The sequence below is a fragment of the Sciurus vulgaris genome (assembly GCF_902686455.1).
Source record: "Sciurus vulgaris genome assembly, chromosome: 16".
NCBI lineage: Eukaryota > Metazoa > Chordata > Mammalia > Rodentia > Sciuridae > Sciurus > Sciurus vulgaris.
In genome coordinates, this window is record NC_136477.1 from 78,674,961 (window position 1) to 78,699,463 (window position 24,503).

Genomic DNA, 24,503 nt, shown 5'->3' on the forward strand with positions numbered 1-24,503 from the left:
CTTCTAGCAATACTTTATTGTACTTGTTTTGTATTTCAAACACTTTTATGGATAAATATTCCAGGAGGAATTGTGTAGTCACCATATTAAGAGGTAATATATTCTCAGGTGCCAGGGATTCGGGCATGGGATAATTGGGGAACGTGATTTAGCCTATTCTACTTGCTATATGATTAGTCCGGGACATCCAGGCATTAGTTTTCCAATCTTTCTAGTAGGAATAATTTTATCAACAGGCCCTAGATACTTGAAACTCTAGACTTTCGTCTCAGAAAGGAAGAAGAAAACTACATCTATAAAGATACGTTCTTTCAAGTCTGGTGTCACTCTTAACTCCCAAAGGCGTGTACTCATGCCTTGGACACACTTCTTGTGACCACTCCCGTTTTTACTACCATTATGGTTTTGATATGAGGTGTCTCCCAAAAGCTCATCTGTGAACAATGCAAGAAAACTTAGAGGTGAAATGATTGGGTTATGAGACCCTTAACCTAATCAGTGTGTTAATCCCCTTATAGGGATTGATTGGATGGTAACTGCAATCAGGTAGGGTGTGGATGGAGGAGGTGGGTCATGAGGGTGTGGCACTGGGGTATATATTTTCTGTCTTGAGTGAGTCTTACTCTCTGTCTTTACTTCCTACTGTGATGTTCTGAGCCACTTTCCTCCACCAGTTTTCCGCCATGGAGTTCTGCCTCATCGTTACTCCCAAGGAATGGAGTCAACTGTCTATGGACTGAGACCTCTAAAACCATGAACCCCCAAAATACTTTTCCTCCTTAAAATTATTCCTGTCAGATCTTTTGGCCACAGCTGTGAAATGCTAACTAAAAAACTACTTAAACTGCGTTGCATTCCAGGTGATTCCATGACTCCGTTCTTTCTTTCCCACACCTTTGTTCAGGCCCCAGTTTTTCATAAAGAATTCCATCATAGGTGTCTTATTATTTCCTCTTCCCTTTCTTTCATCCTGTGTATAAGTTTACGTATTCAAATTATGCTGTCATCAATTAAATATGCACTGCTCAGATTCCCCTCTCTCCACATTTCACCCGGATTTGTAGCTGAGTGAGGTTTTCGATAGTGCTCAGAATCTTTAGGAAAACAACTTTATTGTATTGTTTGAAAGGCAACAAAAATTTAGCCCTTTTCTTCCTGACATGTGGAAAGAGTTCCAGTGAGCGTGAGTTAACAAACAGCATGGATTAGAATTAATGTGTCCAACGACCAGCCTCTGAGATGCCGCCCACATCACAGTTCCTTAGCAGGGGTTCAAGGTCAAAGTGATGACAAAGGGCTCCATGTCAACATTCCTCCCAAAATGGATAACCGGGATGTCCATTAAAACTAAAATGAGAAAAAATATACATAATATCAGTTCAGTGACTCCATTTCTAGAATGGTAAAGTGATTTCTAAAAGCAGCCATTAGGTCATGTTTGATTATTTTGTTTCCTTAGAGCATGGTTGTAAGCATGCCTTTCTTAATTTCATGAGCATGACATTATAGTAAATGTTTTCTGGAAATTATAATTCTATTTTCTTTTTTTTTTTTTTTGACGTACTGTGTATTTATTATTTATTTTTTATTTAGTTTTTAATTTTTTACAGACTGCATTTTGATTCATTGTACACAAATGGGGTACATAATTTCGTTTCTACGGTTGTGCACAATGTAGATTCATACCATTGGTGTAATCATACATGTACATAGGGCAATGATGTCTGTCTCATTCCACCATTGAAGGCATAATTCTATTTTCTTACCTGGAATTTAACACAGAAAACACAGAGGGACTAAAATTTAAACATATTTTTATCCCTGTTCACATCTGTCAGAACAGGAAAGCAGTATCTCATCTTGCCTTATTCCAGTTCTCAATGAAACTTCTAGCTCTCAATTTTCTCAAAGAAAATTGATTCCTCCTTGTTCTGAATAAGGACAAGTGCAGACATTGGTCAACATTGAGGAAATATTTCAAAGTGTATAAATTACTGCTAGCAACTTCACTTCCACTATCCTAATTCACTAATTATTTACTCATCATCCATCTCACCTAATATGTTCTGTTAAATTCAGAAATGGAAATAATTTCATGTATAACATTGCACTTCAAATTCTAAGAGTTTACCATATACTTTGGAGATGTCCAAACTTTACAAAGAAGATAAAATATAAAGCAATAGAAATAATTATTTATTATAACATTTAGGTAGTAAAAATTATTCATTGCTTGCCACTCGGACTCCCTCAATCTCTGGTCCCTACATAATTTTTCATTTTTCTGTGTACTGATAAAAATATCAGTAATGACATATCTACCAATCTTTTAGTACATATAATTTTGCATTATGCTAATCCCTTTCTCACAGTATCACAGTTGTTTCTAATATGAATTAAATTCTCACAGGAAAGAGGAACATGTTGTCCTGTTTACCTTCTTAATATATTTCTTTCTCAGATTCTGTAGCCTCAGAGCACGAAGGAAGGTAAAGAGCATTTGTTGGCTGTATATTCTCCTTATTCAGGAGGTTTTTCCCACATGCTGTCCTTCAGTTTCACGTCTCTCTTCTCTACACTTCTTTACCCACTGCATTGAGATTTCTGTATTTCAGAAAATCAAAGCCCACTGTTTCTATTAACTCCACTAATGACAGCTATTCTGTAGACAGAAGCAGTTTCTGCATTCTGACCACATGTGCAGTGAAGAGAAAGTGAGTGACTTAAAACTATCAAAGTCATGAAACTCCGTCCAATTTTATAGGGAGGAGATGGGGTCACAGGGTTGATGGAGATGCCTTCAACCTCATAAGAAGTTAAGAGATATAGAAGAGGATAACAGAAAACTAGTTTTAAAAACACTTCACAACACGATATTGGTAATACCAAAGTGTGTATCCACTACAAAGTCATAGGATAGAGAGAACTACCTACAGGTGTACATTCAGCAATGATATTGGTTTATCTGGATCATTCCATGGAATGAGACATGCCAAGGTGACTATGAGGAAGTTCATGCTGACCCTGGTCCCACTCATAGAACAGAGCTCTGATGAGAATCTCAGACAAAGATTCATAAAAGCCCGTCTCATCACTGATTCAAACTGGTCTCTGTCCTCCGCATATTGAGGTAACTTATAACAATGATGTTATATTCGTTCTCAGAAATAAATTGAGCCAATATATTTATCAAATTTACTTACAAGAGCACAGGATAGAATCGAACATTCCTATTGAGGTCATCCAAGATTTTCATGTCTTCTGGGGTCAATTGAAATTCAAAAACCTATCACAGAAGAAGATTTCCATTATTGTTATATTGCATATAGTCAGTCTAAGAAATATAAGTGAATCCAATTGAATGGGGCTGAGGCAATGCTTAGAACAGATGAGAAGGTCTGGGGAGGTTGCTCACTGGCCAAGCACGTGCCTGTGATGCACATTGTCCTGGGTTTGACCATGAACACAACTAAATAAATCAGTACAATGAGCGAGAAGTTTCCAAAAGTTATTAAAGATATCAATAAAAACTCTTTCACATGGCTAAAGAATACCATGTGAAAAAGAAAGAGAAAACCAAGTCTTTATAATACATTGAAATCACTTTACAGACAAAAGATCTGAATAGAAGATTAAATTTAATTTTGAGCAATATGATTTAGTAAGGTTCATGAATGGATATGGATTTCTATATCCCATTGATAACCAGAATAATTTTTCCTATATTTGAAGTCTTAAATTGTCCAGAACCATTTATCATCATCAAATGGTACCAAAACTGAATTGAAAAGATTATCATTGTCTAAATTAGGATTAGGTTAAGATTTTAAAAAGGTGATCATTAGCCAGGTGCAGTGGCACACACCTGTAATCCCAGTGGCTCAGGAAGCAAAGGCAGGAGGATCACAAATTCAATGCCAGCCTCAGCAACTTAGCAAGGCCCTAAGCAACTAAGTGGGACCTTGCCCCAAATTAAAATATAAAAAGGAATGGGAATGTAGCTCAGTGCCTAAGTGCCCCTGGGCTCAATCCTCAATACCAAAAAGAAAAAAATAAAGACAGAAGAAATCACTAGCATATTAATATAATCATTGCTAGCACACTGAAACTAATGGATCCGTAAATCCATAGGAGTACTCCAAAAATGGAATGCACAGAATGAAATGCCAAAAATGTAGGTAAGAGATGTTCATTAGATTATTCTATGAACTTTTCTGTACACTGGGAAATTTTCAAAATTAGAAGGAAAAGTGATAAAAGAAAATCAAAATTATCAGTTCTCGGTGATTAACTCTAATAAAATATATATAATTTATAATGAGAATAATATCAAATTCATTGAAGTATATTAAAAGACCACCTAAATAATTGGGAATTTTTATCATAATCATGGATTGGAAACATCAATATGGCCAAACAATCAGTTATCTTAGTTTAATTAACATTTTCAATGCAACATTAAACACTTGAAAACTTACTTTCTGGGGAATTGATAGGATAATTCTCATTATTTAAAATAATAAACAGTAACAAATTGCCAAATATTCTAAATAGATAGAGAAGTTTGAAAGTAGTTTTATCATTCTTAACAAGACTTATTTTACAACATGACTAAGGAAGTACAGAAAAGTGAGTAAGTCACCTGAGTGACTGGAAAAACAATGGACATTTGACATATGATAAAGCTGGCAATCAAGATCAATGAGTAATATAAAATTTCAACTACTGCAACGTGGATCTTCAAATATCCATTTAAATATATGCATCTATGTGTGATTCCTTACTTCAATAATATTAACAAGAACATTTCAGTTGAATTAAAGACCAAATCTAGAAGGAAAAAATCACCATACTTGTACAAGTTAATACAGTAGAATATTGTAATGTTTTCAAAATATGAAAAGGCAACATTCATCACAAAGGAAAGGCAAGAAAAACTTTATTGCAGTGAGAGTAGGAACTTAGTGCATGAAAATAGACCATAAAGAGAATGCAAGCACAGTTAAAGTTCAGGAGATGACACATTAACAATAACATCTGAGTCTAAAAATAAATATCCAGAACATATAAATAGGGTATATTATGAATATGTGTCTCAATACTTTTCATCTTCCTGTATCAACACACTTTCTTATTTAAATCAGGAGCTCATTCCACTAAGAGGTGATGTTTATTTCCCCAGCCCTTAAATCTAGTCTTGCCTGTACCTTGAATTTTTCAATGTAATTTGCCAGAAGCTCTGATAGACCAGTTGTGAGCATGGAGTGAAAAGACTGTTCCTGTGTCTACTCACTGCTTTGGGCTTAGGCCATGAGATGAAGTAAAGCCTGGGTTAGTTGGCAGGAGAATAAAAAACTATACAGAGGAGAGGTGAAACACTACCAAGCACAACCCAATCAACATGCTGAAGTCAGATGGCATTCAGATGGCAATTCACAAAATTGACCAAACAAAACGGGTTCTTGGAAAACATAAAATTAATAAACCATTACCACACTAACAAAGAGAGAGAGAAAATTCAAAATTACTAAAATTAACTAGACTCCTAAAGTACAAGAAGTAAAATCAATAATCGATAAGTGGGATGGAATCAAACAAAAGCTTCTTCACAGCAAAGGAAACAATGAAGAATGTGAAGAGAAAGCCTACAGAATGGGAGAAAATCTTTACCACATGCACCTCAGATCGAGCATTAATCTCAGGATATATAAGGAACTCAAAAACTTAATACCAAAAAATGAATAACCCAATCAATAAATGGGCTAAGAAACTGAACAGACACTTCACAGAACATTGTCCTTGACATCTAGCCAGAGCAATTAGAGAGACTAAAGAAATTAAAGGGATACAAATAGGAAAAGAGGAACTTAAGCTGTCACTATTTGCTGATGACATGATTCTCTATTTAGAGGATCCAAAAAACTCCTCCAGAAAACTTCTACACCCCATAAATGAATTCAGCAAAATAGCAGGTTATAAAATCAACATGCATAAATCTGAAGCATTTTTATACATAAGTGCTGAAACACCTGAAAGGGAAATGAGGAAAAACAACTCCATTTGCAATAGCATCAAAAAAAATTAAATATTGGGAATCGATCTAACCAAAGAGGTAAAAGATCTCTATAATGAAAACTACAAAACATTGAAGAAGAAATTGAGGAAGACCTTAGAAGATGGAACGATCTCCCATGTTCTTGGATAGGCAGAATTAATATTATCAAAATGGTCATACTACCAAAGGCACTATACAGATTTAACACAAGTCCAATTAAAATACCTATGACATTTCTTATAGAAACAGAAAAAGCAATCATGAAATTCATCTGGAAGAACATAAGACCCAGATAGCCAAAGCAATCCTGGTCAGGAAGAGTGATGCAGAAGGTATCACTATACCAGACCTTAAACTCTACTACAAAGCAATAGTAACAAAAACAGCATGGTACTGGCACCGAATAGACAGGTAGACCAATGGTACAGGATAGAAGACACAGAGACATACCCACATAAGTACAGTAACCTCATACTAGACAAAGGTGCCAAAAACTTACAAGGGAGAAAAGATAGCCTGTTCAACAATTGGTGCAGGGAAAACTGGAAATCCAAAGCAGTAAAATGAAATTAAACCCCAATCTCTCACCCTATACAAAACTGAACTCAAAATGGATCAAGGATCTAGGAATTAGACCAGAGACCCTGCACCAAATAGAATAAAAAGTAGGCCCGAATCTCCATCACGTTGGCTTAGGACCAGACTTCCTTACCAGACCCCATAGCACAAGAAATAAAAGCAAGAATCAATAAATGGAATGGATTCAAACTAAAAAGTTTTTTCTCAGCACAGGAAACAATCAATAAGATGAAAAGAGAGCCTACAGAGTGGGAGAAAATCTTTTCCACACACACTTCAGACAGAGCACTCTTCTCTAAAGTTTGTAAAGAACTTAAAAAACGTCACACCCAAAATACAAAGAACCCAATCAATAAATGGCTAAGGAAATGGCAGACACTTCACAGAAGAAGATCTACAGGTGATCAACAAATATATGAAAAATTGCTCATCATCCCTAGTAATTAGAGAAATGCAAATTAAAACCACCCTAAGATGTCATCTAATTCCAATTAGAATGGCTATTATCAAGGACACAAGCAATAAGAAGTGTTGGCGTGGATGTGGGGGGAAAAGGCACACTCATACATTGCTGGTGGAGTTACACATTGGTGCAGCCACTCTGGAAAGCAGTATGGAGATTCCTCAGAAAGTTTGGAATGGATCCACCATTTGACCCAGCTATCCTACTCCTCAGTTTATATCCAAAGGACTTAAAATCAGTGTACTACAGGAATGCAACCACAACAATGTTCATAGCAGCTCAATTCACAATAGCTAGATTGTGGAACCAACCTAGATGTCCTTCAATTGATGAATGGATAAAGAAACTGTAGTATATACACAATGGAATATTACTCAGACATAAAGAATGATAAAATTATGGCATGTGCTGTTAAATGGATGAAGTTGGAAAATATCATGCTAAGTGAAATAGGCCAAGTCCAAAAAACCAAAGGCCAAATGTTTTCTCTGGTAAGTGCATGACAATATATAACAATACGGGGTGGGCGGGGGGAAGAGAAGAATGAAGGAACTTTGGATGGTGTAGAGGAAAAAGGCGGGGCGGGGGATGGAAAAAAACAGTATAATTAAACAGTATTACCCTGTATATATGTATGATGACATGATTGGTGTGAATATACAATGTGTACAACCATAGAAATGAAAAGTTATACCCCATTTGTGTATAATGAATCAAAATGTGTCTGTAAAAATAAAAAATATTTTAATAAAAAAAGAAATACAATCAATCAACATATATTAGAAAAAATGTTCAACGTCTCTAGCAATTAGAGAAATGTAAATCAAAACTACTCTACAATTTCATCTCACTCCTGTCAGAATGGCAATTATCAAGAACACAAGTACAATAAATGTTGGTGAGGATGTGGGGGAAAGCCGTTCACTCATGCACGGCTGGTGGGACTGCAAATTGGTGCAACCATAATGGAAAGCAGTATGGAGATTTCTCAGGAAACTTGGAATGAAACCACCAATTGACCCTCTTATCCCACTCCCCATTTATACCCCAGGACTTAAAGTCTTACAAGAATGATGCAATCATATCAATGTTTATAGCAGCTCAGGTCACAATACCTAGATTGTAGAAACAACCTAGATGCCCTTCAACAGATGAATGGATAAAGAAAATGTGATATATGTATATATATACACACACACACACCCACACACACACACACACAATGGAATAGTACTCAACCATAAAGAAGAATGACACTATGGCATTTGCAGGTATATGAATGGAACACAGACTACCATGCTAAGAGAAATAAGTCAATCCCAAAGAACCAAAGGGCAAATGCTTCTTTGATATGCAGATGCTAATTCACAATAATGGGGACCAGAGAAGAATAGAGGTACTTTGGATTAGACAATGAGGAGTGAAGGGAGGGGGAGAGAGTATGTGGGGAAGAAGACTAGTAGAATGAATCAGATATTATTACCCTGTGTGCATATAGATTACAAGACCGGTGTAACTCTTCATTATGTAAAACCGTAAGAATGAGAAATCATACTCTATTTATGGGTGATGTGTCAAAATGCATTCTACTGCTATGTATAACTGATTAGAACAAATAAAAAAAATATAGCATTTGCTGGTGAATGGACGGAAATGGAGAATACGATGCTAAGTGAACTTATCCAAACTCAGAAACTCAAGGTTGAATATTTTATATGTAGAAGCCAGAGTAAAATAAAGTGAAGGGGGCAGGAAGGATGAGATTACATAAAGAAACAGTCAAATACAAATTAATAGATGAGCAAAAAGGAAACTTAGTAGCGTGAAGGAAGTGGGGAATGGAAGGAAAATGGGGGGTCAGAACTGAAATAGATTTCTATGCATGTGTGAATATGCTGGGATGAACCCAACTACTATTTATCACCATATGACTCTAATAAAAATAAGTTCTTTGTGGAAAAAAAAAGTGAGGATATTTAGTAATCTTGATTCATGATAAATTCATAGCCTTTCAGAGATGAAATTTCTGCATTATATGGTGATATTTGGGAGGATTACTTTATTTCTACTACATCAGCTAATGATGTTTAATAAATTTTAAGCAAAAGTTAAAGGTAATTCCCCATTATCTATATTATCATTCTCATATTATCATTCTCATAGGAGAGAAAACACTGAATGCCTGAGTCAGACGTATTTAATTTAGTATAACATTCTCCATCTCCAGTTGTTTACACAAAAATGGCATAATTCCAAGGTTAAAAAAAAACTGAACTAGAGGAGCTTCACTGTCCTGCAAATGCATGAGAGAGGTGACTGCAAATATATAAGAGAGTCCAGTTCGAAGCAGAAGAAATATCCAGGGGAGCCAAGGGTCATTGTTTCCTGTGAGCTAAATGAATATTTTTTAACTTCCATGTTTCAGGAGATAGCTATACAGGTATAGTTAGTAGTATAATAGTGATCTCTTGAAAATAAAAGACAACCTATTTCAGTGGGTAAAGGCAAATAAGTGGGCACTTGATGAAAGAGAAAATTAAAAGTGAATAAATGTAAATGTGAATAAATATATGAATATTAAACCCAGGAGCAATCAGAGAAATGCAAATAAAATCATAAAAATTAGATTGAAGATCACCTAATTCAACACCCTCATTTCAAAAAACAAAAAAGACGTGATTTGCACAGGACTACACAGACATTGCTGACTTAATACTGAAACCCCAGCCTCTGTTTTCTGTCCAATCCTAATGCTCCCCAGTCATGCCGTCTTCCTGTTGCCATGGTAGGATGAAGAAAATGGTAGAAATGCCCATGTATCATATATGCATCAACAAAAACAGAGAAGCCAACTCAGCACACATATGTTTGAGAGCTTAGGAAGCACACATGTGAAGGATACTGCACAGGAGCCCTGAAGCCCGAAATCCCTCAACACCTGCATATTCTCTTTGATCCGCTTCTCATTGAAACTGCTGACCAGGACCACAAGCCCACGCTGCAGCTGGTAGCGGAGGGCAATCAGGGCTGGGGATCGATTGTGCTTTTTTGCCAAGGCACCAAGAACTGGATCATCCAAGAGAACTGGAGTGCTCTGGTCAACCCTGGAAGACAAGGCAGATATCGGAGTCCTGAGACTGAGTATTTGCTTTGTTAGAAGGCTTCCAAAACAGACCAAGTTCTGTTTAGATCACTCTAGACCAAGGAGCCTCAAATGTGGTCCTGGACTAGCAGCATCAGTCTCATATGTGATCTTCTCATAGTGCAAGTTCTCCCCTCCCCAGGAGCCAGTCCGTAGGTGACTCTACAGAACAGGCTGCACATAGTGGCATGTGCCTCTAGGAAGGCTGAGGCAGGAGCATTGCGAAGTTCAAGGTCAGCCTCAGCAATTTAACAAGACCCTATCTCAAAATAAAATCTTAAAAGGGGTTTGGAGTGTAGCTCAGAGGTAGAGAGCCCTTGAGTTCAATCCTCAGTACGTGGAGAGGGAGAGAAAGAAAGGGAGGAAGGAAGAAAGAAAACAATATTATAGGACTAAAAGTACTTCGTCAACGATGGTGTTTTAGGGGAGCTTCTTGTCCTTATTACCATTTGCTTCGGGAACTTCCCAGAGCACCATAGGCAACCAAAACAATGTCTTTTGACTTGCAGAAGTCCAGCAGTTTCTCTGGTTGAGATAAGGATGACATTCTACCTGACATGGACATGATAGAAGGTATCAGATTCTACTAAATGCTAATGTTAATATGAAAACAAAAATGTCAAAGTAAAAGAAACTGAATTTTAAAAAACTATAATATGAAATTTGAAGTAAAAAAATTAACATTAAGTAGCAATATTCCTTTTTCAATATTGATTCAGTATTTCTTTTTCTTTTTTTTTACATAAATATTTTTCACCTTATTGTTTCAAGGCTTCATTACAAGGTGTCCTTTCATAAATTGCATGAAATGAAAAGTTTATACAGGATTACTTGAAGTAGGTTTTTTTTTTTTTTTTTTTTACTTTTGGGTGATTTCCTTGTCTTATTAGGGTTGGGAATCAGTTTCTTTATTTTAAGAGGCTGTAAAGATACAGAGACTTGCTGACCAAGTTTTCTCTTGTGTTTGAGAGGTCTTCAAATGAAGTTTCCAAAGTCTTGGCTTCCCAAAGGCTCTAAATTGACTCCAGAATCTTCAATTCTGTCTTGAAGCCATGGTACAGTTAAACTGGGAACTCTGGGAATGAGAGCTTTACTTCATCCACAAAGTCAGCTTTTTGAATCCCAGTGCTAGCAACACATTTTAAGCCAATGACCGGGGCGAGTGTCCTCACTGAGGCGGGGAACCCGACAGGCAGGAACAATTCTGCTTACACTTAGCTGAATCAAGTGTGAGGTGATGATGGCAGGCTTGGCTGACTTGCACACTAAAACAGTTCACTCCTTTCCAGGGCTCTGGTGACTTCATTAACACCGATGGCAGCTGTTTCCTGACCTGCACAGGTGTCCACCCTGAAACTTGCTGGTTAGCTTCTGTCCTTTTGTCTTTCAGATCATCACTGTATCAATGTCTAGGCTGCATCTTTCTACCCTGTGCTTCTTTATAAAGGTGTTTCCCCCCCCCCCTTTTTTTTCTTATCCTCAATTTTCCGAAGCCCAATAGATTTAAACTTCTCCTCAAGTGTCTGTAATATGAAGTGTATATCCTCCCTCTCCAGGGAGCTCCAACAGAGAGCACAGGGGTCGTTCAACGTGTTCTTTACAACCAGAGATCTCGTCTTGCGAATGGATCCCCTTGCCCAAGCTTAGGGCTGCAGGCATTTTGAAAATCAATTAATTGCTCTACAGTCAAGGGATAGCATAATAGGCAGTAACTTCTCTGATCTGCAGAATCTCCTTGTGGCGTCTGCGCAGCCCTCTGCCTCAGTCACTAGCCACAGCGCATGTGCGCCTGCCTTGATTCAGTATTTCTATACCCTGAAAAGTTTTTTTTTTTAAGGCATTTCTGAGAAGGAATAATTGTGTGGACCAGATCTTGGATGCTAAATACCCTTTTTCCACTATAAAGAGACACGAAGAATTCCAATCTGGAATGGGGGAAGAATTCTTGCAGCCTTAGACACTGACTCATGCCAATAACAAAAATTTGGGCAAAGACTCATGAGGGTAAGTCTGAAAGACCTAGGGGTCTCGCTAGTGATAGCTGCATAGATTTCTGCTTCAAAAGCAATAATGAGCAAAAGCAAATCATTTCTAACACATATTGTAAATAAAGATGCTCCAGTCTGCAGGCAGATGAATGAAATTGGAGAATATCATGCTAAGTGAGATAAGCCAATCTCAAAAAACTAAAGGACGAATGATCTTGCTGATAAGCGGATGAGGACATACAATGGGGGGTAGGAGGGGTTAGGGTTAGGTTTAGGGTTAGGGATAAGGAGGGTGGTAAGAATGGAGGAAGGAAGGACTGTATAGAGGGAAAAGAGGGGTGGGAGGGGTGGGGGGAGGGAAAAAAATAACAGAATGAATCAAACAACATTGCCCTATGAAAATTTGTGATTACACAAATGGTATGCCTTGATTCCATGTACAAATAGAGAAACAACATGTATCCCATTTGTTTAAATAATAAAAAAGATGCTCTAGTCCATTATAATAGATGCACAGAGAGAGAGAGAACAAAAATAGTTTCCCCCACTGATGCTGATTATTACAGTAACTCTACAGAATTTTGATAATTAAAGACAAGCAATTAAGGCTTACACTATTTTAAAGGGGGAAAAATAGTCTTGATTTGAAATGTTGAAATTTTGTACAAGAAAGTGTTAGGTAAGAAAAGTATAAAGAATAGTTAAAACTGAAAATCTTCACAAACCCCAATAAAACAAATGAATTCAGGCAAAAGTGATCAATCAATATTTAACTAGTGTCTCATATTTGTCATGAATAGGATTTCCTCTGCTGACAAGCATCACTTGATAGGTCTCTACTAATTCAAGGGGGAAACATGTTTACCAGAAAAGGAATCTGGCTACCACCAGCCAAACCAAGAGATCCACTTAGTATCACCCACAGCAGGGCAGCGTGTCATTACGGGCTTCCTGCTGAGCTGCAATTTGATAGACATAACATGAGGATGACATGCTCTTGCCAAAAAAATGGTTAACATTGGTGTAATAAAGCATTTAAAACTTTCATAAAGTTTTATAAAGCTTGGAATAGAGAAATGAACTATTTATCATTATAGGAACACAATCTGATGTTCAGATATCCAGCCCAGATATCCTGGGGGGAAAAGAAATGATGGCAATCCCAGGTGAAAAGAGCTTGAGGAACAGGACACAGAGTTAGGTGTGAGCCGCAGTTGTACTGTGGTTAAAAAGGTAGGGAATGTGAAGGTGACCTGGATATTAAATGGTATCAGGGAATAATCGATAACTTCCATAGATCTGATAACACAACTGTAATTACAGCAGAGAGATCTTTATTCCCAGCAGATGTTTTCCAAGTCTGTAGGAGTGAACACTTGTACCCAGGACTTACAAAGATGTTCAGTGAGATATTACACGTGTGCGTGCAGCTATAACCTCATCACCTACCTACATGTGGCAGCATGGCAGACGTCGACAATTTTGGATCTACTTGGGGAAATACAGATGTTCTGTATCATTCTTTCAAAGGTTCTAAAGACTTGAAAGTGGGAATTGTAAAAAATGATGGTGAGATTACTATTAAAATCATACTTATTTTTAGTCTTTATATTTGGAAATCACAGCCTCCATCATCACATATCAAACTCATGAAATTTTAAGCTATATTTTTCAATCAAGGACCCTCACTCCATGACTGGAATTTGCCTAAGGCAATAACTTAGAGCACAGAGCCAGGCACAGAATAGATGGGCTTAACCAGCTAATTTGATGTCGTAAAGAAAGGAGAAACAGACTAAACTGTGGTCCAGCACTGGGTCAGGTCTGCATTCTGCTCAAAATCCCTAAGTGTTGATTCCATCCATTATTAGTATTCCCACAAGCAGGTGACTCCTCCTTCTAATCCAGATGATGTGCAGTCTGCACTTCGTTTTTCCTGTAACTATGCCTCTGGTAGATTACCTGAAACCAGAGATGCTCACCAAAAGACCTAGGTATCTGAACCCCCTGGGAACCTTTACCACTGCTCTGTTTTTATTTTCACAGTGTCCTTGGTTACTGCCCCACTCCATATTTTCCTGCCATTTCTTTCTATAGACTTTCTATAGACTTTCCACAGCACTTTCTCCTACACAGCCATTGGTCATCCTTCATAGCTCAAGCTAAGCCCACCACCCCAAGTCTGAATAACAGCTACTACCCTTCACCTCTCTAAATTCTTAAACACAGCTTCTCTCAAGACTTTTCCAGTGTTTCACTAAGGTATTGTCAAGGACAGTCATCACTGAGCATCCTCTATGTCCTTGCAGACAGAGGCTCTGACCTCAAAATCTTCTAGTCCACAAAGGTAAAATGAACAGGACAGGATGACCAATGGAAGCCTGGCAGTAGCACAGAAGAACAGAAGGAAAGAAGCCTGAGGGTGCTCACCTGGTTGCACACAGGCTTGTATTTGAGCCCTGGTTTGTTCAAGATCATCTCCAGATGCTGGCAGTTAAAGTTGGACACCCCAATGGACTTTGTCAATCCTGCATCCTTACACTTCTCCATGGCCTGGGGAGGGAGGGGTTGTGAAGAATAACTCATGCAGTTGTCAACACACATGCCAGAAAAAAATTGTTGGGGAAAGGAAAACTGCGAAGAAATGCCAGTGAAGCCACTGGTATTGATTGTCTAGATGAGGAAACTTTGTCAAGAAAATGGGAGCAAAAGATCATGACAGCAAGAGAATTCCTGTGTCCTTCTTAGGAACTGAGAGGGATTACTGAATATGGAAGGAAAGAGATGCTTATCCCACAATTCTTTCCCAGTGCTCCCTGGTACCCTCCTGTAATGCTTTCCTCCCCCCCACTGCATCAGAACAACCCTCGTGACGTCTTTAGACTTCAACAAAGGCCTGCAGTGGATATCCCATTCTCAAGGTGCAGGTCAGACCTGACTCTCCCTCTCCAAGTTTGCTCCTCAGCGTTCTCTCCTCCAAACACTCACCTCCCATGTGTCACAGAGATCCACTGTTTCAAATAATAGTTTTCCTTGTTCATCTCTTGGAAGCAACTGTGTCCCAGGCTGGAATTGAAGCCATCGTTTTAGAAATTTCACCAAATTTGTATTGCAACAATTAGCCATGCTGCCAGGTACTTCTGGGACTAGAACATTAAGTTTTCATGAAGTAGGTGGGGCTATATTCTAGATTCTGGCATTTGTAAAATATTTTGCATTTAAAGTGGTAAGGAATGTCCTTTGGAGATGGGCTTCCCCTTAATCCTTTACATCTTTCATATGTATAATTATAAAATACTCCCAGGTCCTGGTGGGAGTTTCATAGAACTTCTGTTAATTTTTGCAACCCCTATACTTTCCTTTGGGAAACGCTTCTGTCTCATTGGGAAAGGCAGTAATTACCTAGCTTTAGTATCCAGTGATAATGTCTTGTGTTCATGACCCAGGTGAAAGGATCAGAGATCCTTATGTCCCTGCAAGCATGACAGTCCGAAAGCATGCATATGAAGAAAACGGGGTCTGTCACTCACTGTTTTATTTTTTTACAAGATTAACATGGGTGTCAGAAAGCCAAAGTAACTCTTGGGTATTACTGTTAACAAGTCTTGAATTGCCCCAAAGAAATATTATTTTACCAATGAAAAATGAGACAAAATGAACCAAACCTGTTGGAATGCAGGGATAAGGGACAGTGGAAAGGAAACAAGTTGAACCCAAACCCCTTACCTGCAAAGGCAGAGGGAAATGCATGAGAAAGAGGTCAACATAGTCCAGCTGAAGTTTTTTCAGTGATTTTTCCAAGGATGATTGAACCAAATCTGGTTTATGAAAAGTGGACCAAAGCTGCAGAGGTTAAAGAATGAAATTTGGAATTAATACTATAGTCAGTTTCATTGTTTTGTTTAACTAATGTAGAGACATTTTTCTACTGGCTGGAAACTGATGACTGTGAGGAAAACATAACTCTCTTCTTTCCTTTGTTTCCTCTCATCTGTCTTGCACATAAAAATCTTACTATCTGGTTATGGTCCATATACCTACTGATGGAATGAAATAATCCAAGAGATAAAGTTCTTTCTCAAATAACAATGTCCATTATCTGAATTATGTTCAATTGAGTTTTACGAAATAGTAAACAAACTTGGTCTAAATCTCTTAACCATTCCACCAAATGGGGAAGAATTAGTATCCCTTTTATTTATATAATTGAAAGAGGAAACTGTTTAGAACAGGTTAATATGTGCTGGACATAGTAGAACACATTATAGATATGTCTTAGATATGTATTTTTAATAACTAAATAATCTCTCTTATACTGCTGTCACTGATTAATGAAGTAAAAAATTGAGATTCAGAATAACAGATTTTAGAAAGTTACCCAGGAGATAAGAAAAACCATTATCTGGTCATAATTTTGACTGATTATGTAGCCATGATGAATCACACTCTTTGATCTGATATTCATACAAGTAAAAGAACTTCACATTAAATCATAAATTTGGACCCCCCAGGGATGATGGCAGACATCATCATTATCTGTTTTCTATCCTAGTTTTAATGCATGAACATGTAAATAAAAGTTTACTAATAAGAAATAATTTACCAAAAACATACTGATCCAATCATATATTGTCATCTTCACACATTTGCATTAAATAAATATGCACATAAATACACAACATACATAATACCTTTGAAGTATAGAATATGTCTTCTCTCTTCACAGTGCCATCTGCAATCTTGCTTCTAATGGCCATTCCTACCTCCTCTTCTACATCATAAACATAAGCAGAATCAATATGGCGGAACCCAGCTTCTATTGCTATTTTGGTGGCCTTGAATGCCTCACTCTTCGGAACCTGGAAGAACAATTAAAAGAAGTATTTGGAGATCCATGTAATGAAAGGAATTCCAAATAGAAAGAGTGGAATTCATGTGAATCAATTTCTCCTTATGTTTTGGGGTAATCATGTATATGTGGTTAAAAAAAAAAATCTCAACTTACGTGGATCTTTTCCAATTACTAAGAAAATTTGGGCAACCCAAGAACATTTTCAGTCCGGAGAAATCACTGGTGGATCACTGGCACTGGGGCTTCCAAAGAATATGTCCAGGCTCAGTGATTTGTTGGAAGAATTCACATTCAGCATGTTTTTAGTCAAGGCTACTATTTATATAGTGAAGTTACAAAATAAATTGTTTCAGAAAACATGGTCATGAGATGGAATATAGAAGAAACTTGGTACAAAATTCAATGAATTCTCTCCCAGTGAATTAACATCCAACTCAATAAATTGCCATGGAATTCAATTTTGAGAAAGAAATATCATTTTCAAGGAAAGCTGTTCAGAAACTAAATTCTTCATTTTTCTTTACTAACTGGCTTCACAGAGACTTTCTGTTAGCACACATAAAACTTCCAGTTCTCCAAGATAAACAGATACATAAAGATACATAAATCCTAATATTTGTATATATAGTTAAGATAGAATCATCTTCATCATCAGTTAGGAAATGGTGAGAAACCCAAGTGTCCAGTTGCTAGACTGGTACCAATTTGAAAATAAGCACTTCCATTTATAACAGTCTCTTATGTTACCTCTTTTCTAAATAGGCATTCTCAATAAAGTACAAAAGTATAGGTCTAAATTCTACGAATAAAGATTCGTACTCTAGGGATACTGACATAACGCATTTTATTGTGTCCCACTTAAAATCACACATCCCAGATATTGCTTTTTTTTTTTTTAACAGTATGTCACCCTCTCCTTGGGCATCCCTATTCACTGAGACACAAAAAACTGAAATTAGTACAATTGACGGCCCTACAATGACCACTAAATATTCAACTGAAAGGAAGAGTTGCATGCCTCTCACTTAATATCAGCAGCTAGAAATGTTGAAGTATAGTGAGGAAGATATGTGGAAAGCCAAGATAGGTCAGAAGCTTTTGTTCCAATTAGCCAAGTCATTAATGCAAAGGGATATCGCTAATAAGTGGAGGATGACACATAATGGGGGGGAGGGAAGGGTTAGTGTTAGGGTTAGGGAGGGGGGCAAGTATGGAGGAAGGAAGTACTGTATAGAGGGAAAAGAGGGGTGGGAGGGGTGGGGGGAAGGGAAAAAATAACAGAATGAATCAAACAACATTACTCTATGTAAATTTATGATTACACAAATGGTATGCCTTTACGCCATGTACAAACAGAGAAACAACATGTATCCCATTTGTTTACAATAAAAAAAAAAAAGATATGATAAGATAGTAAAACAGCCATATTGCTGATATTGGAAAGCCCAGAATTATCAATAGGTGTCCCACCGGATCATGCCAAGGTATAAAGTATGACAACCTTCTCTCTGGAGTACAGATTCGCTTTAGCCTGGAGAATGATGACCTAAGTCACACAGGAATACAAACTTGAAAATTCAAGCCAACTTGCACTCATCTTAAAACTTTATTTTTATAAACTCTGAAGCCCAAGACACTACTGTTACCTTTTCAGGTACACTGGTGCCAAGTCCGAGTACAGGAATGAAATGGCCATCATTTAGTGCCACACGCTGATGTTTGTGATCCATAGCCTGTCACTCCACTGGCAAAGCACACACTGTTCTGTCTTCTGCTGTCACAGGTGATATGAACAACAAACAGGCAATACCATATCTTCCTGTCCAAAGGTTAAGGATAACGTGACACGTGGGAGGAGCAAGTTTTAAAGCAGTATTCCACAGAAAGAAAACAGAATTAGAGACAATTTACTTTTTATAAAAGTGAATTCTTAAGTAAATTATTAAATAGTGATAATAAATCATAACATTCTTGCAAAAGGAAATTTTGCCTTCAGAGTTCACATGTTATTGAAAATTATTATATTTGGTGACAATTAGTAACCATGTGTTAAAGAAGCAAAATGTACTAGCTACCAATTTCCTTTTTGTCTTTGATATGGTGAAGTCACCTTTTTATCATGTATCATTTCAAACAATTAACTATCTATTATGGTTTGGATATGAGGTGTCCCCCTAGAAAGCTCATGTGTTCATTAATGTAGGCACGTTCAGAGGTGAAATGATTCAATTATAAGAACTGTAACTTATCAGTGGGTTAATCCATTTGATGAAGTAATCATTTGAATGAATTACTGGTTGGTAACTGTAGGCAGATGGGGTGTGTCTAGAGGAAGAAGGTTACTAGGGGCATGCCCTTGGGGATTATATTTTGTCCCTGGCTCATCTCTCTCTCTCTCTCTGCCTCTCTCTCTCTCTCTTCCTCTCTCTGTCTCTCTGTCTCTCCCCCCCTCTCTCTCTCTTTCTCTCTCTCTCTCTCTCTCCCCCTCTCTCTCTCTTTCTCTCTCTCTCTCTCTCCCCTTTCCTCCTCCCTCCTTCCCTATCTCCCTTTCTCCTTTCTGGCTATCATAAATATAACACTTTCCTCCACCACATCTTTCCACCATGATGTTCTGCTTCACCTCGAGCCCAGAACAATGGAATCAGTTGGCCATGAACTAAACCTCTGAAACTGTAAGCAAAAATAAAATTTCCTGCTATACGTGGTTCTTGTCAGGTATTTTTGTCACAGGGAAAAAAAAGTTGACTGAATGTTATCCTTTTGTTAATACTCCTATGCACACAGAGACTCAAATATATACTCAACTTACATAAAAGACAAATGGGTATATTTTTAAAAAGTGACCCTTGACCAAATAAAAAAAAATCAATAGTTGAAATTGAAAGAAAATTTGCCTTATGCCTTTCCCCTTTCCCATCAGCAATTTTTTTGTTTCTTTATTCTTTACTTTATACTATGAATATCCAATGCTAACACAGATACTATTCTCAGAATGTTGCAAAAAAATACTTTCTAACATGATATTTAGTGTAGTATTAATTATTCAGTATTTAGACAATTTGCAATATTTTTAGTGTTTTTTTATCTGTCATCCAGTTTCTAAAAAAAATTTTTAAACTATGGTTTATTTTTTTTAAAAAAGTACACTAAAGCCTGTAATAACAGCATTTTAGGAGACTGAGGCAAGAGGATCACAAAATTCAAAGGTAGCCTTGATAACTTAGACCCTGTCAAAAAAGTGCAAAAAAGTGGGTAGGGGCTGGGAGTGTAGCTTGGTGGTAGAGGGTCCCTGAACTCAATCCCCAATATGAAAAAAAAAAAAATACACAAAAAATGTTAAAGATATTTCATATAATTTATGATGTTTCTCAACAATATCCACTTAAGAAATTAGAAACCACCTTAATTGCACTGTTTGAAAATACTTATTTCAACTATAATGCATTAATGAGGAAATCTTATGATGCTATTGAAAATCTACCACAAAAAAAATGATATCAGCAAAATGTTGGACTAAGTAGTTCCAAATTCTCTCATGAGAGCATCAAAACACAAGGTGGCATGAACCAAATCTCTTATAAGAGATTTGGTAAATAATCAAATGTCTATACTAGATGAAGTGAATACCAATCAACAAAAACCAGATTTTAGGGTTCTGAAGTTCTCATTGTAGAGGTCTTCCACCTCTTTTGTTAGATTGATTCCCAAGTATTTTTTTTTTTAGACCATTGTGGATGGAGTGGATTTCCTAATTTCTCTTTTAGAGGATTCATCGCTTATGAATAGAAATGCATTAGATTTATGTATATTGATTTTATATCCTGCTACTTTTCTGAATTCATTTATTAGTTCTTGAAGTGTTCTAGTTGAGTTTTTTGGATCCTCTAAATATAGAATCATGTCATCAGCAAATAGTGATAACTTGAGTTCTTGTTTTCATATTTATATCCTTTTAATTTATTTGGTCTGTCTAATTGCTGTGGTTAGTGTTTCAAGGATGATGTTGAATAGAAGTGGTGAAAGAGGGCACCTCTGTCTTGTTCCAGTTTTTAGAGGGAATGCTTTCAGTTTTTCTCCATTTAGAATGATATTGGCCATGGGCTTAGCTTACAAAACTTTACAACAAAAATACAAAGAACCCAATCAATAAATGGGCCAAAGAACTGGACAGACACTTTACAGAAGACATACAGATGATTAATAAATATATGAAAAAGTGCTCAACATCTCTAGTGATTAGAGAAGTGCAAATTAAAACAACTCTAAGATTTCACCTTACTCCAATTAGAATGGCTATTATCAAGAACACAAGCAATATAGGTGCTGGCATGGATGTGGAGGAAAAGGCACACTCATACATTGCTGGTAGAGGTGCAGCCCCTCTGGAAGGCAGTGTGAACATTTCTCAGAAAACTTGGAATGGACCCACCATTTGATCCAGTTATCCCACTCCTCGGTTTATACCCAAAGGACTTAAAGTCAGCATACTACAGTAACAGCCACATCAATGTTTACAGCAGCTCAATTCTCAATGTTTACAGCTAGATTGTGGAACCAACCTAGATGCCCTTCAACAGATAAATGGATAAAGAAGCTGTGGTATATATATATATATATATATATATATATATATACAGTGGAATATTATTCAGCCATAAAGAAGAATAATATTATGGCATTTGCAGATAAATGAATGGAACTGGAGAATATCATGCTAAGTGAAATAAGCCAATCCCAAAAATACAAAGACTAAATGTTTCCCTGATAAGTGGATGGATATATAATTGGGTGAGAATGTCAAAGAAGAATGGAGGAACTTTAGATTATGTAGAGGGAAATGAAAGAGAGGAGGAGGCAGGGGTATGAAAGTTGGTGGAATGAGACAGACATCATTACCCTATGTACATGTATGATTACATGAATGGTAGGAATCTACATTATGCACAATCATAGAAACAAAAAAATTGTATCGCATTTGTATACAATGAGTCAAAATGCAGTCTGTAAAAATAAAAAAAATTGAACAATTAAATAAAAGAAGAAAACAAATCAAGGCAACTTTGTTGGAAATAAAAAAATTAAAAGAAACTAAGGTGATAACTTTAGGAATATTAGCACATTCAAAAATAATTTTGATTCAGGGAAATCAAAAAAGCCTCAAATAGTTCAGGCAAGAATCATGCTCATTAAGAACTGAGTAGAACAAAGGTTTCCATGTTAGGTTGATCATAAGACCAGGATTATAGGAAGCACATTAATTAAGAATTCTCATGATGTGGAACAAATGTGTAGATAGTGGGAGAGGTGGATTTTTTTAAATGCCTAATTTTTTAAAATGCATTCAAAGAAACATAAAAATAAGGCCCATTCGCTATGAGGAAGAAAATAAGAAGGCCCAAGAAAGTCCTAAAGAAGCACAGTCATCAGACTTCATAGGAAAAAAGAGTAAAACAACTGTCTTAAACATGCTAAAATTACTAAAGCAAATGTGCACACAGTACTACTAAAGGAAATTAGGAAAATTATACGTGCACAAAAAATAAGAATAACAATAGAAATCATAAAAACAAAACTAAACAGAAATTCTGGGGTTAAATAATGAAGTGAGAAAAAATAAAATTAATAAACTTATTCAGAGAGCCAAAACAGTAAATTTAAGAGAAAGATTAAAAAACCAACATACTGCAGGTAGAATACTTGAAATTGTTGAGTTTAAAGAGCTGAAAAAAAATGAACAGATGTGAACCGTACCTAAATGTCTTGAGGGGACACCATCAAGTCACTAGCATTAATAGTATGAATTTCAGAAGGAGGAGAGAGAGTATGGGACACTGAGATTATGTGAAGATTATAGTCATCATAAACATCCCAACTTTGAAGAAAGATACAAATACAGAAGTGCAGAAAGTTAAAAAAAAAAATTCAGATAGACAAAACTCAAAGAGACCAAGACCCACATGCATTATAATCAAATTTTCAAAAACAAAGAGCCCATCCTGAAAGCTCAAGAGAAAATTGATTCATTGAGGTACAAGGAATTCTGGAGGAAAAAAAATCAACAGACATTTGGAGAACCTATGGAGTGATATATTAAAAGTCATGAAAGAAAAGAAAAACTTACAATCAAGAATTCTCTCTGGCAAAAGTGTCCTTCAAAAATTAGGGAGTTAATAATGCGATCCAAGACAAACAAAAACTAAGAATAATTCATTGTCACTATAATTGTACTACCAGAAATGCTACAGAGAGTTATTCAGATAGAAATGAGAAGATGCTACATGATAGCTAAAAGACATATGAAGGCGTGAAGACATCCAGTACAAAGAATTATAAGGTCAACTCTAACAACAAACAACTTTGAAATTTTAATTAATAAATCCTTTTTTCTTCAATATTTAAAATAAAATTCAGAGGCAGGGACAGTGGCACACACCTGTAATCCTAGTGACTAAGAAAGCAGAGGCAGCAGGATCACAATTTTGAGTCCAGTGACTTAGTGAGACCCTCAGCAACTTAGCAAAATCCTTGTCCTAGAAAAAATTAAAAAAGAAAAAGGGCTGAGGAGGTAGCTCAGTGGTAAAGAGTCCCCGGGATCAATCCCCAGTACCAACCAACCAATAAATAAGTAAATTAATACAACTGAATTCATACAAAACGTATAAATCAAACAGAGCTTGGTGATGCACATTCTCAGCCACTTCAGAGGCTGAGGCAGTAGACTTGCTTGAGACCAGGATTTCAAGGACAACCAGAGTAAAATAGCAACACCCTGTCTAAAAACAAAACTTTAAGTCAATATCAATATGTATCCAGTGCACATAAACATGTAGTAAATGGCAGTGACATCAATAATATAAAGTGGGCAGGGACACAAATGTATAAGAACAGAGATTTTGTCTAAGATGTAAGATAAGTTGGTATCAACACAAAGTAGATTGCTATGAATTTAGGAGATATATGTATACACACATACACACACACACACACACACACACACACACACATATAAGTATAAACAATTATAGAACAAAAGTTCAATAACCCAGATCAAACAAATTCCTAGAAACACAACATACGAAGACTGAATCATGAAGAGATAGCATATTTGAAAAGACCTGTAACTAGTAATGAGATTGAATCAGTAAGCCAAGGCTTCCTCACCAAGTAAGGGCCATAATCAGAAGGCTTTGCTATCAAATTCAATCAAACATTTAGAGGAATTAACACCAATTCTGCTAATATGCTTCCAAAAGGAACACTGTCTAATTCATTTCATGAAGATAGCACTACCCTGATTCAAAAGCCAGACAAAGACATGACAAGAAAGGAAACTATAAACTAATATTCCTTATCATTATTGCCACATAGCTTCTCAAAAAAAAAAGAAAGAAAAAGAAAATACTAGAAACAAAATACTAGCAGGA

The 24,503-nt window shown here is 36.6% G+C and overlaps 2 pseudogenes across 2 annotated transcripts; both read right to left on the reverse strand.

Moving 5' to 3' along the window:
• Window positions 1-1,087: 1,087 nt before the first annotated feature.
• LOC306646747 (estradiol 17 beta-dehydrogenase 5-like) lies at window positions 1,088-18,878 on the reverse strand (annotated as a pseudogene). The gene is made up of 9 exons (XR_013766935.1): window positions 18,726-18,878; window positions 16,919-17,086; window positions 15,954-16,070; window positions 15,216-15,293; window positions 14,658-14,780; window positions 10,686-10,791; window positions 10,036-10,201; window positions 3,204-3,286; window positions 1,088-1,347 (listed from the first exon to the last, which is right to left on the reverse strand). The product of XR_013766935.1 is annotated as an estradiol 17 beta-dehydrogenase 5-like (transcript).
• Window positions 11,215-13,747, reverse strand: LOC306646464 (ribonuclease P protein subunit p38-like; annotated as a pseudogene). The gene is made up of 2 exons: window positions 13,681-13,747; window positions 11,215-11,881 (listed from the first exon to the last, which is right to left on the reverse strand). The product of its transcript is annotated as a ribonuclease P protein subunit p38-like (transcript).
• Window positions 18,879-24,503: the final 5,625 nt, after the last annotated feature.